We start from the raw sequence: 17,584 nt of genomic DNA, 5'->3' as shown, positions 1-17,584 counted from the left end.
TGCGACTTTGTTTCGTACGTTTGACTTCTCGATCCATGATTTCGATCGGTTCCTCCACGAAGTTGAGGTTTTCATCGATCTTGATCTCGTCTAAAGGAATCACTAGGGTTTCATCGGATAGGCACTTCTTGAGATTTGAAACATGGAAGACGGGGTGGATGTTACTGAGCTCGTGAGGTAAACGAAGCTTATAGGCTACCGGACCGACCCTGGCGAGGATCTCGAAAGATCCAATGTACCTCGGATTAAGTTTCCCACGCTTACCAAAGCGTACAGTGCCTTTCCAGGGCGAGACCTTCAATTGAACACGGTCTCCAACCTGGAATTCCAGTAATTTCCGACGGTTATTAGCGTAACTCTTCTGGAGATCACGTGAAGCTTTCAGTCATTCTCGGATTTGGATGATCTTCTCGGTGGTTTCACGGATGATTTCAGGACCAGTGAGAGCACTATCGGGGACTCGACTCTTGGCTAGCTGTGTATCTCCCACCTCGGCCCAGCACAGATGGGATCTGCACTTGCGACCATATAGGGCTTCGAACGGGGCAGCCCTAATGCTAGTGTGGTAACTATTGTTGTACGAGAACTCGATCAAGGGTAGATGTGTGTTCCACGACTTTCCAAAATCAATAACACATGCCCTAAGCATGCTCTAGGGTTTGGATTGTTCTCTCACTTTGTCCATCGGTCTGAGGATGATACGCCGTGCTCATGTCTAGATTAGTTCCAAGGGCTTTCTGGAGAGACTGCCAAAATCGGGGGGTAAACCTGCTATCTCGATCAGAGATAATGGACACAGGTACACCGTGCAGTCGGACTACCTCTTGGATGTAAATCCGTGCGAGTCTTTCCATCCTGAATGATTCTTTGATCGAAACGAAGTGAGCGGACTTTGTCAGACGATCGACAATTACCCAAATGGTGTCGTACCCACTCGGACACTTGGGTAGTTTGGTGATGAAATCCATGGTAATCATCTCCCATTTCCATTCGGGTATCTCGGGTTGCTGGAGCAGACCCGAGGGTTTCTGGTGCTCAACTTTAACCTTGGCACAAGTCAGACACTTGCCCACGAACGTAGCTATCACAGCTTTCATGTTTGGCCACCAGTATTGTTTCTTGAGATCCAGGTACATGTTGTCCGAACCCGGGTGAACAGAGTATCTGGTTTTGTGTGCTTCCTCCATAACAATCTCTCTGAATCCTCCGAACTTGGGAATCCATAACCGATCCATGAAACAATAAACTCTGTCACCTCCGATCTCAAGTTTCTTTTCCATTTCTCTCAAGGCTTCGGTTGACATGTTCTCGGGTTTGAGGGCTTCTAACTGGATTTCTCAGATTTGCATAGGTAGGTTGGAATGAATGGTCATCGTCTGGTTTTTCACTTTGTGGCTTGTACTCTCCTTTCGGCTAAGGGCATCTGCTACCACATTGGCCTTGCCGGGATGGTAACGGATTTCACACTCATAATCACTAAGTAGTTCTACCCATCGCCATTGTCTCACGTTCAAGTCTTTATGGTCAAAGATGTGTTGCAGGCTCTTGTGATCAGTGAAAATCGTGCATTTGGTTTCGTAGAGGTAATGTCTCCAAATATTCAACGCAAAGACTACGACTCCTAGCTCCAAGTCGTGTGTGGTATAGTTGACCTCGTGTGTTTTCAATTGTCTAGAGGCATAAGCAATCACCTTTCCTCTTTGCATAAGCACACAACCTAAGCCTTTGGTAGACGCATCGCAGTAGACAACGAAGTCCTCTGTGTTGGGTTTTGAGCATTCTAACACTCCTAAGTGTACATGCAACCCTAAATACCTTGGATCTATTTTTCTCTATTATACATGCAAATAAGAACTTCCAAGGTATTATCCTAATCTAGCATACAAAACAATGAATGTAACAAGATAGAATACATACCTCTTTGATGTAGAAAGTCTTCATGAAGCTTGAGTGCCTAGTGCCCCAAGTGTGACACCTCAAATGGTTCACACAACACCAAATACAAATGGAATGACTTGAGAGAAATCTACACTTCATGAAATTGGCTAGCCCTTCCTTACTCTCTCTAGTGTGATACTAGTTGCCAATTTTGTCAAGAATAAGATCTTTATATAGTGTTACAATTAGGGTAAACCCTAATTGTCATGACTTTCCATTTCCTTGGATCCATGGGTTCAAATACACCATGGAGCATCCATGGACCATCCTATGGGTTTTAGCCCAACTTGATTATCCATGGAGCATTAGCCCACTATACAAGTATGGATGATTTACACAATCAACCCATATATTTAATTAGTCTTCTTTTGATCACTTAATTAATCCTAGATTAATTCTTGATCAATACTAATTAAATAATCTTATTATTCTTATTATTAATATACTAGAACTTATAATATATTAATAACCATAAGTGTCTTATTTCTCTCATTTAGTCTATCCAAGTGCATGATGCCATGCAACCCAAATGGACCATGCCGGGTCGGGTCAAGTCTTACCAATTATAGTTATGGACTTAGACATTAATCCAACAGTCTCCCACTTGGATAAGTCTAAAACTATTATTGCGTATGACTTCAGGAACCAACTGGCAATCGTAGCTCTCAAAAGCTTCTATCGAACTCTGACCTTGTAGATGAACTCTGACCTTTGTCAATGACTTGTCCATTAGATAAGGGATCATATATTCCTCCATTCTAGATATCATATGGACTGAGACATGGATTATAATCATTCTCTCTGTCCATTTGTTGTTTCCCAATTTCCGATTTATGACGACTGACTAATTGAACAAATCAAATCAGTCCTGGCCCGGCCGAGCACTTCCATTTGTCATCATCAAATCATCGAGGGGCCCACAGATATCGCTTTTATCCCGAAGGTAAAAGGAATGGATAAACTTCGACTCATATGGCTTGTTCTACTACTTGTTGAATCATACACAAAGGCACGTTTTATAGCACCGAGTTACCAAATGCGTTTTCGTGCAATCAATGTACAACCAACTCATAGTAACAACTCATATCTCTAGGTTTGAAGAATATAAGATATTATCATCTCATGATCACTCGTGATAAAATCCATGAAGTGATTCCAATGAGCGCGGGTTGAATCCAATACTCAGAACTTATGAGCACTCATGAGTGTTGTAGCCCTTTGTCCAACACCTTAGACCTCTACAAGCCAACCCATGACAGTCTTAATTCATATCTACTTCCAACATATGACCGACTGTGGATGGTTTGAATAACTTAGTCATTCCAGAAGAATAACCTAGTTTATTCGGGAAGTCAAAACATGCAAAATGAAACACAATAATAATAGAATCCAATATGGTCTCAGAACTTATGAATATAAATAAAACACCTTTTATTTATCACCATATGATTACACATTATTCATTGTATACTGTTTCAGCTATCAACTTTATTCTTGAATTTAAAACAATAGTTGTCCCATGCTCCAAGCATGTACACTATGTTTTCTAAACACTAGTCATGCCATACACCAAGTATGCATACTATGTTTGTCTATGATCTTTACTTTGTGAACTAGATCAATTGAACATAACTTCAATGATTCTCTTTCACACTCCCAAATCTTTACGGCAAATGCAAGAATTCCAAATTCATGCCATTTACTGAAATCTGTTAGATTCTAAACTTATTTGCATTGATCGTCTTGTAATGATTATGCACAAAGTCATAAAGACTTGACAACAAACATTACAGAGCATTCCAAAGGAGATCAACTCCTTGGAAACATCCTTCTTGCATTAAGTTTCCTTAATCTTACACAAATTGAAAATTCTAACTTTGAAACATTTCCAGATTCCATTTTGACTATCACTTTTGAACAAGAGTTGCCTCCTTACAGATTATGTCAATATGGTCCTTCCAGAATTATCACTATACTTCCAACTATCCTTGAGCAACCAATCTTTGGTAAACCTTAGATTGTCCTCGACAATTGTTTAATCCTTTTAGTCATATACAATTCTAAACCTTTTCCCTTCTTAATGCCCCAGGCATTTGGAAAATTTTAGAAAGGATGAATATAGCACATGTAATCGATCCTATATCCGAAGCATATGGGACACGATTCATGATGTCTCACATAAAGACTAAACCAGTCTTTTGCTATAACATTTCCATTTCTATTTGCCAAGTTCTCATAATTCAGAGTATGAAAAGGGAAGCCGTAATCATAATCGAATTTTAGAACGCAAATAATGGACCCATATATAGAATTTCCTTATGTTGAGCCATTCCAACATGAAATTCATATATATCCTTGACTAAATCATTAAAACCTCACGATCTAAGCTTATAGATTTGAGATGAAGTATAATTTCCTCTCCCTTAATTATAGCAAAACAACTCTTTTTCCCAATTGAAACCTTTTGTTTTCTATAATTAACATTGCTAACTTGCAATACTTATCATAATTATCATGCTCGCACTAACATGATGATTATTAGCATAACACTTATGCTCCTACTAGCTTTGACATGTACTCAGAAATCAGCTGGACTTCTAGAAATCAATACTTCAATGACTTTCTTACCAAAGTTCAGATTTCTGATACTAGATTGTTTTGATAGAACTTTATCAAAATCATACACCTTCCCTTAGATAGCACACTTGTGTGTCTAAACAATTATGAAGAGGTATGCCGTAATCATAATGGTTAGACCTTTTTGCCACTTCTCACAAGTCCAGGTTAGTGTGCCGGTAAACCACACACGCTCCACTAACGACTTTGAGAATGCAAATGTCATAATTGCTATCTAGCTAAAATCTACTTAGTGAAAGTGTTTCCTCACCATCATTTTCATGAGTCGGAGATAAACCTTATAACACTTAGATTTGTTGGCGTATGTGTTCTTATCCATGTGAATTGTCAAAACCATAGTCACAAGACACAGATAATGACAAATCCAAAACCATATGGATTGAACTCAATCTTAATTTCTTGCCACCTGGCAGCTCAAGGGCCTGCCATTGCTTCCAAGTTGTTGTGCAACCACTTGAGAACTCTAAGAACTCATATGCAAAGCCAACTTTAACTGGAATGGGCACAGAATATGTCAACACGATAGGTTATAAACCTCAAGTCGTGTGCTAGTGAAGAACTTCAGGTTTTATTCTTGATTAGTTCTTGAGACTTTCAAGACCTTTAAGACTCCCACTGTCCTCTTGACCTATAAGCCTCCCTTGTCAAACATCCAAGAGATAGTGCGGATTCTAATCAAGATAAACACTTCACACAATAGGCCTTAGTTGGTCTTTGTTTTATCCAAAACATCACAACTTACCAATTTCAAATGTACAAGAGTAGGAAACTTTTACTCTTACATTTGACAAGTGTTTTAAACCTTCATTAAGACATGTCACTCAAATAACAATCTTGGAGTATGACTCTAAGAATTGTATTAGAACGAAGTATGACTCATCTTCTTGATTTAACCATTTCAACAATTAAGATCCCTCTTCTTAGTCATAAGAATGCACTAAGATTTCCTTAGATAACTAATTGTGCTATGGTTTCTAAATCATTAAGATGATCACAAAAACTGATACTAAAGTACTCTCCCATCTTTTCAGATTTGAGAAACTTTTATCCTTCTGCCTAATTTGATTCTTCTTATTCGCTCTGTCATACATTGGAATCTTTTCCAATGTCTCAGAGTTACACTTAAGCTTGTAAGTATAATCATATTTACTGAGCTTTAGTAAACTATGACGAATAGTTTTATCAATCTTTTGTGGTGGATTTGACCAGTGCACAAGAATGTGTACTCGATCCCTTATTCCTTCACTTGACTCACACATCCATGTGAACAAGTAATAAGTCTTAATTTTCCAATACTTGAAAGTTCTCATTCATCATGCTATACAACTTGCATGATTCCAAGTTCCGGTCCAATTGAAACTTGGGTCATGAGAATCTTTCCTTATTTGGTAAATTTTGACATTACCACAAATGAAAGAATCAATTTCATATTTCCACTCTTGCTATTAATGGAATCATATAAGCAACAAATTTTCCTCAAATGCCATTGTAAGGATATTTTAAAATAAATAAAATCAAAAATTTCCTATATTTTAAAACTTTGCGGAAAAACTTATCCTTACAATCCATATGAAAACTTGTTGTTATCTATTCCTAAGCAATATCTCATAACTCCTAAGAAGTAGCTCAAGAATCCGATCTTCAAACTACGCGATAGAAATCCATCTATGCGATCAGATTTAGCATATTCTTTCTTTAAGTTTCTTCACTTTTCCTTGATTCTTAAAACATCACCATGTGACCCAGTCACATCATGTATCAAGAATCTCAGAATAGAAACTTAACAGAGTTAGATAGTGGACTTTACCTGAAGTAGAGTCAAATTATTGACTTTAACATCCTTAGGTAAGTTTGGCAGCTTCGCAACCAATGCCCCTTCCTTTGGCAATATAAACATATGAACCCTTTGATAATGGTACACGGTACTATCACAGACTTAGCTTTTCTCTTTACCATTTGGTCAACCGAGTTGACTATGGCCGATCCCTTTCCACTGGGAAGAGAGAGCTTTACTAGATATCCAATGTCATCATTGTCAATGTCCATTAAGTTTTAGGAAGTTGATCTTAGCAAACAGATAAGATCATTAAGGGTCTTGTCATAGTCTGTTTCATAGGTGTTCCAAAAGAACTCACTATGTGACTTAGAAAGTAGTTGAACCACCAACTTTCTCAAGACTTTGACACCCAACTCTCCCGGCTTGTCAATATGTGACTACATCTCCAAGATGTGATCACACCTAGACCTCGCCTTGCCAATAGGGCTTGAGTGACCTTAAACTTTTCAAGAACTTGTGGGTTAGGGAGATTAATTCGAGGAGGAGAAAGAAGTATGATATCCATGGGACATCATCTTCAATAGGAAAGCTTGTTTCAAGAGATTTTGGAAGATCATAAATGTCTAAACCAGACATGTTTTGGGAGATATTCAAGATAGTTGATCTTAAGTCTTTAATATGACACCCAATATGAAATATTAAGGCTAGGACCCAACAAACTATTTTATAACTTAGAAGAGGTATGCCGTAATCCAAGCTATAAAATATTTGAAGGTAGGTGAATGACGATTCACCAATTTCCACCAAGATAAACGAAATGTATTATTAAGTTTTAATTGGATTTGAAACTCCTAGATCTTTGAGATTCATTGAACTGTTCAATGGCATGTTTCAATCTCGAGTGTGCCCTTCAGGTTTTGTGTCTGGGATGCCGAGGATCACAAAACAAGGTGTGAAGTAACCAAGCAAATCACTTGGTACCGTTAATAAATTACCCCTCAATCGATGTGTCGGTTAACCACACACGCTCCATCGATACTATGATAAATATTAAGTCACCCTTTACCTACCTTGTTAAGTCCAAGTTAGTGTGCCGGTTAACCACACACGCTCCACTAACGACTTAGACAAAGTGTAAAGTGTAATTTCATGGATTAGCACCTTATTCACATTTTCCTAAGTGACTAAGATTGGGTATTATTAAGAGTTTAGTTACTTAGTATTTATCATTAATACTTTTAATGAAGGGAGAATTATAGTCCTGTCAAACCCGTTCGGCTAACGACCCTCCACCAGTCAAGCAAGCGGTGGGTGAGAGTGGACACCCATTAAGTTGCCATTTTATAGGCAACAACCTTATACCCACCTTATAGACCGGCTTCGTGAATGAGGCGTACTAGCGGTAAGACTGACTTTACTCTTATACATATATATATTATTAACTTATAATATTATAAAGTATAAGGGTTGAATTTTAACTTTTAAAATTCTAAGGGCTAACTTGGAATTAAAGTATTCATAAGTGAAAACTTTTCAAATTCCAAAACTTGAGGGCAAGTTTTGAAACTATTCAAAACTAATTACTTCCATAACTTATGTGTTTAAAGTAGTTTTACTCCAAAAACTCTTCAAGTTCCATAACTTGAGGACAAGTTATGGAAGACTTTAAACTAATAAAAGAATTAACTTTTCTTTATTTTATAACTTATGGATTTAATTATGGTTACATGTTTTATTACTTTAATGAAGTGACTCTTGAACCTCCATAACTTAAGGACAAGACTCTTCATCTTTTGTAACCATTGCCAACTTTTATGAGTTTTATGAAACTTAAATGTGACTTTTGAAATAACTTGAGGACAAGTTACAAAAACACATTTTAGAATCAACTCTTAGATTAATTTGGATTGAAAACAACTATTTCACTCAACTTTTCTATTAATCTAAGCAACTCATAAGAACAAGATAATTCAAATCAAACTTTTTCATGTAATTAGTCTAAACCTTAAACTAATACAAAACATGAATCTATTGACAATTATCTTTGAAAATGGATTAGCATGAACATTACCACTTCAAAAACAAGTTTATAAGTTCAAAAACATCTTACGGTAATGTTCCTAGTCCATTTCAAGCCAAAAAAGTCGAATTTATGTTGTCTGGGGGTCCAACTCGTCGAGTGCACGAACCAACTTGGCGAGTTGGATGCATTTTTCCTTGGACTCGGCGAGTCTATTCATGGACTCGGCGAGTCTGCTGGGCAGACAGCAACAAAACTCGATTTTTCAGCTTCTATTGCAGGTATAACAAGAAAACAAGCCTAGGCTCTGATACCACTGTTGGGTTTTGAGCATTCTAACACTCCTAAGTGTACATGCAACCCTAAATACCTTGGATCTATGTTTTCTCTATTATACATGCAAATAAGAACTTCCAAGGTATTATCCTAATCTAGCATACAAAACAATGAATGTAACAAGATAGAATACATACCTCTTTGATGTAGAAAGTCTTCATGAAGCTTGAGTGCCTAGTGCCCCAAGTGTGACACCTCAAATGGTTCACACAACACCAAATACAAATGGAATGACTTGAGAGAAATCTACACTTCATGAAATTGGCTAGCCCTTCCTTACTCTCTCTAGTGTGATACTAGTTGCCAATTTTGTCAAGAATAAGATCTTTATATAGTGTTACAATTAGGGTAAACCCTAATTGTCATGACTTTCCATTTCCTTGGATCCATGGGTTCAAATACACCATGGAGCATCCATGGACCATCCTATGGGTTTTAGCCCAACTTGATTATCCATGGAGCATTAGCCCACTATACAAGTATGGATGATTTACACAATCAACCCATATATTTAATTAGTCTTCTTTTGATCACTTAATTAATCCTAGATTAATTCTTGATCAATACTAATTAAATAATCTTATTATTCTTATTATTAATATACTAGAACTTATAATATATTAATAACCATAAGTGTCTTATTTCTCTCATTTAGTCTATCCAAGTGCATGATGCCATGCAACCCAAATGGACCATGCCGGGTCGGGTCAAGTCTTACCAATTATAGTTATGGACTTAGACATTAATCCAACACTTTTCCCTTCGGGTAGGGACAGAACAGGCGCGCTACACAAGGCTTTCTTTAACATCTGGAACGCGGTTTCTTGCTTATCACTCCAACAAAAGGGTACACCTTTCTGTGTTAGAGTGGTTAGGGGTTTGGCAATCCTGGAAAAGTTCTGGATAAATCTCCGATAATAGCCAGCGAGACCCAAGAATTGCCGGATTTCTGTGGGGTCTTCGGTGCTGACCAATTCTCTATCGCCTTTATCTTGGAAGGATCGACATGAATACCCTCCTCGCTTACTACATGACCGAGGAAAGTTACCTTCCGAATCCATAACTCGCATTTGGAAAATTTCGCGTACAACTTCTCGGATTGAAGAGTTTCCAACACTAGCCTCAAGAGTTGTTTGTGGTCTTCTTCGCTTAGGGAATAGACGAGTATGTCATCAATGAACACAATGACAAACTTGTCCAGATAAGGACGACACACCCGGTTCATCAGGTCCATGAACACCGCCGGTGCATTGGTTAGACCAAAGGGCATCACTACGAACTCGTAGTGTCCATATCGAGTCCTGAAAGCTGTTTTGGAAACATCACTCTCATGAACTCGTAGCTGATGGTACCCTGATCGAAGGTCTATCTTGGAGAAGTAACTGGCTCCCTGGAGTTGATCGAAGAGGTCATCTATTCGCGGAAGAGGATATCGGTTTTTGACAGTCAACTTGTTCAGCTCGCGATAATCGATACACATTCGAAAGGATCCATCTTTCTTCTTGACAAACAAAACCGGAGCTCCCCAGGGTGAGGAACTCGGTCTAATGAATCCTTTACTGAGCAACTCGTTGAGTTGACTGGATAACTCCTGCATTTCTGCTGGAGCTAAGCGATACGGAGACTTCGCTACGGGAGTAGCTCCAGGAATTAGGTCAATACGGAACTCGATCGGGAGGAATTCCTGGAAGCTCTTCGGGAAACACATCAGGAAAGTTACAGACTTCGGGGATGCTCGCGAGGTCTTTAACTTCCTGCTTCTCGTTGCTTACATGGGCCAAGAATGCAATGCACTCCTTTCGTAGGAGCTTTTGAGCTTTGATACAGGAAATGATACGAAGGTTGGAACTGAGTTTATCGCCATAGATTACTAGAGTTTGACCCGAAGGAAGGTTGAGACGGATGGCTTTTTCGAAACAAAGGATATCCGCATGATTGGGACTCAACCAATCCATTCCAATGATGACATCAAAGCTCTTTATGGATACCGGCATGAGATCGATAGGAAACGAATGGTCGTTCAGGGTCAGGGTACAACCTACGAATATCTCGTTAGCGCTTTCTTTCTCACCGTTAGCCATCTCGATGGTAAACGTTTCAGTTAAAGGTTGGGGATTTTGTTTTAGGTTATGTTTGAATGCATGACTAATAAAGCTCCTCTTAGCACCCGAATCGAAAAGAATATTAGCATATGAGTTGTCGAGAAGGAACGTACCCGAGACAACAGTGGGATCGGCGACCGCTTCCTCCCGTCCCATGGCGAGGACTCTTCTGGTGTTGTCAGTTGTAGACTTCTTGGGGCAGTTCCTTTTAAAGTGCCCAACTTCACCACAATTGTAGCAGGCTTGACCAACGCCTGCTCTCGAAGATTGATTGGCCGATTGGGCCGGAGCTTTGCAGAATCGGACGGTGTGCCCCTTCTTACCACAATTGGTACACGACAGTTCTCGGTAGGGGCCAGGGTTGTGGTGATACTTGCACTTGTCACATAGGGGAAGATTACCAGCATACCGGCTGATAGGAGTTGGAGCTGTGGATCGCACAACAGAAGCAGCAGCAACGGGGGTTGTAGCAGCATGGACTGCTACAGTTTGTTGTCTCTTAGAGGATCATTGGGAAGATTGACCCTTCTTCTTCTTCCAGAACTTTCTCTTCTCACCACTGCTTTTAGTCGATTCAGGAGCAGTAGTGGTTTCCTCGACATCATTACTGTGGTCAATTATGGCTTGGGCTAAAGTCTTAGCACTATCATATGTATCCGGGCGAGCAGCTAAGACATGACCCTTTGTTGGATTGGTTAGTCCCCAAATAAAACTCTCGATCTTTTTGCTTTCAGGAGTGACCAAACCAGGGCAGAGAAGGGCAAGATCATCGAATCGGGAAGTGTATGCAGCAATGTCAGAACCTTTCATCTTCAGGTTCCAGAGCTCGTGCTCTAGCTTTTGTATTTCACCACGGGGACAGTATTCAGCAAGGAGGAGTTCTTTCATAGCCTCCCAGCCCATGGCGTTGGCTACGGGTAGAGTCAGGGATTTGACTCGGCCGTTCCACCAAGTCAAGGCTTTATCGAGGAAGGTACAAGCTGCGAACTTGACCTTATCAGACTCAGCACAAGCACAAATTTCGAAAATGGATTCGATTTTCTCGAACCATCGGGACAAGGAAATGACACCACTGGTGCCATCGAAGGATGAAAGGCTTCGCATTCATGAAGTCCTTGTAGGAACCCTCATTTCGGTGTTCCTGGTTACTTTCTTGATCTTGAGTACCACATCCCGAACCACCAGAACCACCGGTCTTCAATTAGGACATGGCAGCTGCCACCGCGGCGGTAACAGCTGTTTGGAATAACACAGGATCAATTTCAGGAGGAGGTGGTGGCGGAGGGTTGTTGGTCTTTCAGCTGGGTCTCTTTCTGGGAGGCATCTTGATCTAATAGGATCAAGAAAGAGAGGATGATAAGTCCTCTAAATTGGATCGAGAGATATGACAGATATTTATTCCAATTAAGCGATAAAGCAGGAAAGAGTTATCAAAGCAGGTAAACTATCGCTAACGAAATAATCGAGGATCTATACGTGAACGATAATTTCTACAAAGAATTGGCTCGAGAAATACTCCCATAGTATTTCATGATTCGTTATTACACTGGTGCGATGTTTGTGGTATTAGGGTAAGTTTTAGGCATGCCGCATACCACAGTCACTCCCAAGCACTTGTTGGCCGTGTCTCAAATGAATATAGTTGGCCAGGCTATATTGATCCTAGACACGGCTACATAACTGCCCAGGTTTAACCGCAGTAGAAAACACCCATTTACTTATGTTTTGTTCTACTTGTAGTTACGGATCTCGACGGTTCGGTATACTTATATATTTTTGAAAATACTTATAGTTTGAAGATACTTTATTTCAGAGCACTTAGGCCCTTTAGTGTTTATAGTTTTATACCACGTAAGGTTTGATATACTTTATTCACTATAAACAAGGGCTCTGATACCAATCTGTCACACCCTGAAAACCGAAGGCGGAAACATTTCCGAGGTTGACTCCACGTTGAGTATCAAATCCAATGTACATAGTAACTAAAGTAAAACAACCATTACATTACATTAAGAAAAGTTTCACAATTGTTTCAAGAGTATAGTTATACAGTTGTGATACATAATATATGATAACAAAATGAGCGGATCTTCAGAGTACTCCATCCTGAACAAAACGATCTTCCGGTACCTGTTCTAACATTGACCTGCGAACACAAGCGGTTTGAAAATCAGCATAATGCTGGTGAGTTCATAAGCGGTTTTTGTTTTGTGAAAATGTTCATGTTTCCTTTCTGTTTCTGAAAATGTAACACACACCAAGAAAATCCCACATTTTCTTAAAAAGGTTGTTTGTTGTTTCACAATATGTAATGTAAAGTTGTACACTGAAAACATGTTTACCCTTATGACAATGCACATTTAGGTTATCTGTTTTGTTATTCTGTTCTGGTTATGTACCAACGGATCCCCAGGAAAGTCCCATACTCCCCTGATTGTATATTACCAATTGTAAAAGATGTAAGGTTATCCAATTTATTACACTTTTCTAGTTATATAAATGTTTTCCCGAGGAAAGCCCCATGCTTTCCTGAATATTGGTTACCATTTGTAAAAGATGTATTCTGGTTAGACCTGGTTATGTACAAGGTTTCCCAGGAAAGTCCCATACTTTCCTGAATGTTGGTTATCAATGTAAAAGATGTTTTCTGTATATGTGGTTATCTTGTGAAGTGTATAAAGTTGTTCATTATTACTATAAGTAAATATCTGTTATCCTAATTGCGAGTTCCATAACCATACGATAGACTGAACCTGTGGCAATAAGTAATCCACATCCTTATGACTTTTGTCACCCTTGAACCATTTCGGTTCGGCTATAGCTAGCAGCCAGGTGTGGGGTAGTCAGCCCCGTATAGATCTATACACTCAAGTCACGCTCTCTAAATCCTAGAGATTCTAGTTATGGGTGTAGTTCTCCACTCGCGTATCTCTGTGGAGTGTTCGCCGAGGACGTGTCTCCAATCATACAGGAATAACAAATTTACTAGTAATAATATGATAATCCTCCACTCGCGTATCCCTATGGAGTGTTACCGAGGACTAACAGTGTACAATTTATATATTCAAATGTTCTAATGTCATGCTTTTAACTGATAAAATGTGGAAAAACCATTTTTGAAATATATAAAACATAACAGTTTATAAAACCCATTTCATAAATAATATGCTACGTGATCTGCATGTTCATACGGTTATCAGTTGTGTATATCTGTGTTAAAAGCATATGAAAGGTGAAACAACACACACGAAAATAAGTTTTGAGTACAAGAAAGCCTTGTACTTTGCTTGTGTTCCCCCCCTGAAAACAGTTAAAAACAGTGAAAAAGGGTAGGGGTATGAACTCACCAGACTCGGGAATGCGACGGTTTCGGACACTAGACGTTGGTTCGGGGCTTGATTACTCGCGATGTCCCTATGTAAAATGAAATAATGTCCATATATATTCAATTAGATTTACAATCACTAATTATATGGAACATTACACTCCAACGAGGTTAAACACCTCAAAACGAGCGTTTGGAGTGACCCGGGTGACATCTACGAACGTATAATGGCACTAGGGACTTGGGATTTGAGTTTACTCCCCAAGAGTAAACATTTTATGGAGTTTACGGCCATATAACACACACATACATGAGTTCACGGCCGTGAACTCATGTGGGTGTGATTTTGAGTGTTTAATGGCTTGTTTGGACTTGGGGATTATTGGAATGAATTACTAAAATGCCTTGGAATAGATTAAATGAATTTATACCACTTAAAAGGGAGTTCACGGCTGTAAACTTGGAGTTTACGGCCGTAAACTCTCCTATGGTCAAGAGAAATTGATTTGAGGCACTTAGAGCAATCACATGTGATTCTAGTAATTTTTCCAAGCTTTGGGGTGATTTAAGGGCATCATTTGACTCATTTTTAGGAGTTTACGGCCCAAGAATATGTGCCATGGCCGTAAACTCTTGTATGATGCATTTTGTTATGTTTAAGGCCCCCAAACTAATTTTAGATGGTTCTAGGATTTACCACAAGGCTCTTGGTTGAGTTTCAAGGCAAACTAAGATGTAAAAATGTGTTTACTCCCCATGTTTGAGGAGTTTATGGCCCAAGCACATGCCTTGGCCATAAAATCTCTTTTGTCCCACAAAATTCATGTTTAAGGTGTTACAAGTCCAAGATTGAAAGCCTCAAAGTCGTATCTAAGTCCCAACAATGATTTGGAAGGGTTAATTGGCTCAAAAACCCCATTTTTAAGTGTTTACGGCCCAAGCTTGATCCTTGGCCGTAAACACATGTTCCAGGTCCTAAATGCTTGTTTAAACATCAATTTGAAGGCTAAAGTGGTTAGATAACAAGTTAGGTATGTTACCTCTTTGATTTGGAGCCTTAAATCTTTGTTTTTGGACCTTTGATTATGGATGAGGAGAGAGGTTGGAGAGTGATTAAGGAAAGATTGCCAAAAGCTTCAAATGGAAGCTTTGATTCCTTTATATAGTGTTCGGGAATTGGACACGACGGAATTCTACCCGATACCAGTGTTAGGCAGGGCTTTTGGTCGCACCCGACCAAATTGCCGTAACCCGATATGGTCGATTCTAGAATTATTCCGATAACTATTATGGGGTGTTAGAATGAATTGAGATGGCATTAAGACACCCATTAAGTCATTTTAGATTAATACAAGATAATGACTTAATTAAACGGCAAAATCGGAAACGGATTTGGAAACGGCGTTTGGTCGATCGAATTGGATTACAATTTGAGTTACAAGAAGTGATATGGAATTTTGGGTTGTTACTTAGATCTTTTGAGATTCATTGAACTTTTCAATGGCATGTTTCAATCTCGAGTGTGCCCTTCAGGTTTTGTGACTGGGATGCCGAGGATCACAAAACAAGGTGTGAAGTAACCATGCAAATTACTTGGCACCCTTAAGTGTTTACCCCTCAATCAATGTGCCGGTTAACCACACACGCTCCATCGATACTATGATAAACATTAAGTTACCCTTTGCCTACCTTGTTAAATACGATTTAGTGTGCCGGTTAACCACACACGCTCCACTAACCGACTTAAACAAAGTGCAAAGTGTAATTTCATGGATTAGCACCTTATTCACATTTTTCTAAGTAACTAAGATTGGGTATTTATAAAAGGTTTAGTTACTTAGTATTTATCGTTAATACTTTTAATGAAGGGAGAATTATAGTCCTTGTCCTACCCGTTCGGCTAACGACCCTCCACCGGTCAAGGAAGCGGTGGGTGAGAGTGGACACCCATTAAACTGCCATTTTATAGGCAGTAACCTTATACCCCCCTTATAGACCGGCTTCGTGAATGAGGCCTACTAACAGTAAGACTGACTTTACTCTTATACATATATATAAATATTATTAACTTATAATATTATAAAGTATAAGGGTTGAATTTTAACTTTTAAAATTCTAAGGTCTAGTTTGGAATTAAAGTATACATGGGGGGTAACTTTACAAATTCCAAAACTTGAGGACAAGTTTTGAAACCTTTCAAAAATCTTGGTTTTTTCATAACTTATGAGTTTAATTAAGGTTTAATGAAAAAAAATTCAAGTTCCATAACTTGAGGACAAGTTATGGAAGACATTAAATCATTTAATGATGACATTAAAAATAGAGACACTTATATTTTCATAACCTATGAGACTTAATGACACTTTAAAAAGAAAAACTCTTCACTTCCATAACTTGAGGACAAGTTATGGAGTTCATAAAAACCATTAAGATCAAATATTCCAATTAACACAATAATCAAATAATTTTGCTATGATCTAGATTAAACTCATAAGTAAAGATAATTCACATCAACAATTTTCAAGAAATTATATAATCATATAAACTAATACAAATCTTGAAACTTTGACAACTATCATTTGAAGACTCTTGGACTTCATAACCTAAAGAGTTAATAAATGAGACATTTCACATCCATAACTTATGGAAGTTTCAAAACTCTTAAGATCATAACTTTAAAAAAAACTTTTGAGTTCCAAAATTTTATGACAAAATTTGTAACTCCTTAATACCACTTAGATCAAACTTTTAAAACAAATAAAATAATCATATCATTCTATCTTTTAATAAATTGACCTAATTCAACTCTTGTAGTACAGTGACTCAAATTTTACAAATATTTAGTTTTTCATAAAATCAAATAATTATCATAAAATTTGACAAACTTCAAGTTTTTTTTTTCTTTTTTTTTTTCATCAGCTTGAAAAAAAAATACATTTGCATCAAATATAGTAGAAAACAACCCATGGCTCTATTACCACTATTGGGTTTTGGTATAATACAACATCCTATGGTGCTCATACAACCCTAAATACCTTGGATCTATGTTTTCACTAATTATACATGCAAATGGTTTCCAAGGCATTAAACCTATAACTAGCATGCATTTGACATAAACCATATAATATACTAGTTAGGGAAACATACCTTTTATGTGGCTTGAAGTCTTGATGTATTTGGCCTTAAGAGCTTAGCACCAAGAGTATGAAATGCCTCAAATGGAATCACAACACACCTAGGACAAAGGTGGCTCTTGAGAGAGAATTCCATGCAACAAAACACCTCCATATTTCTCTAAGAAAAGAAGTGGTGATTTTGGCTATGGAGTAACCTAATTATATGTAGGATTCCAAGGGTCATGGGTATAACCCATAATCCATACCCATGGGTTTTATGATCCATGGTTCATGTGACCCAACTCTTTATGTATCCATACATAAACTTGGTCC

The sequence above is a fragment of the Lactuca serriola genome, chromosome 8, assembly GCF_051521515.1.
Source record: "Lactuca serriola cultivar US96UC23 chromosome 8, Lser_US96UC23_V15, whole genome shotgun sequence".
In the NCBI taxonomy this organism is placed as follows: Eukaryota; Viridiplantae; Streptophyta; class Magnoliopsida; order Asterales; family Asteraceae; genus Lactuca; species Lactuca serriola.
Note: the sequence above shows the minus strand (reverse complement) of the source record.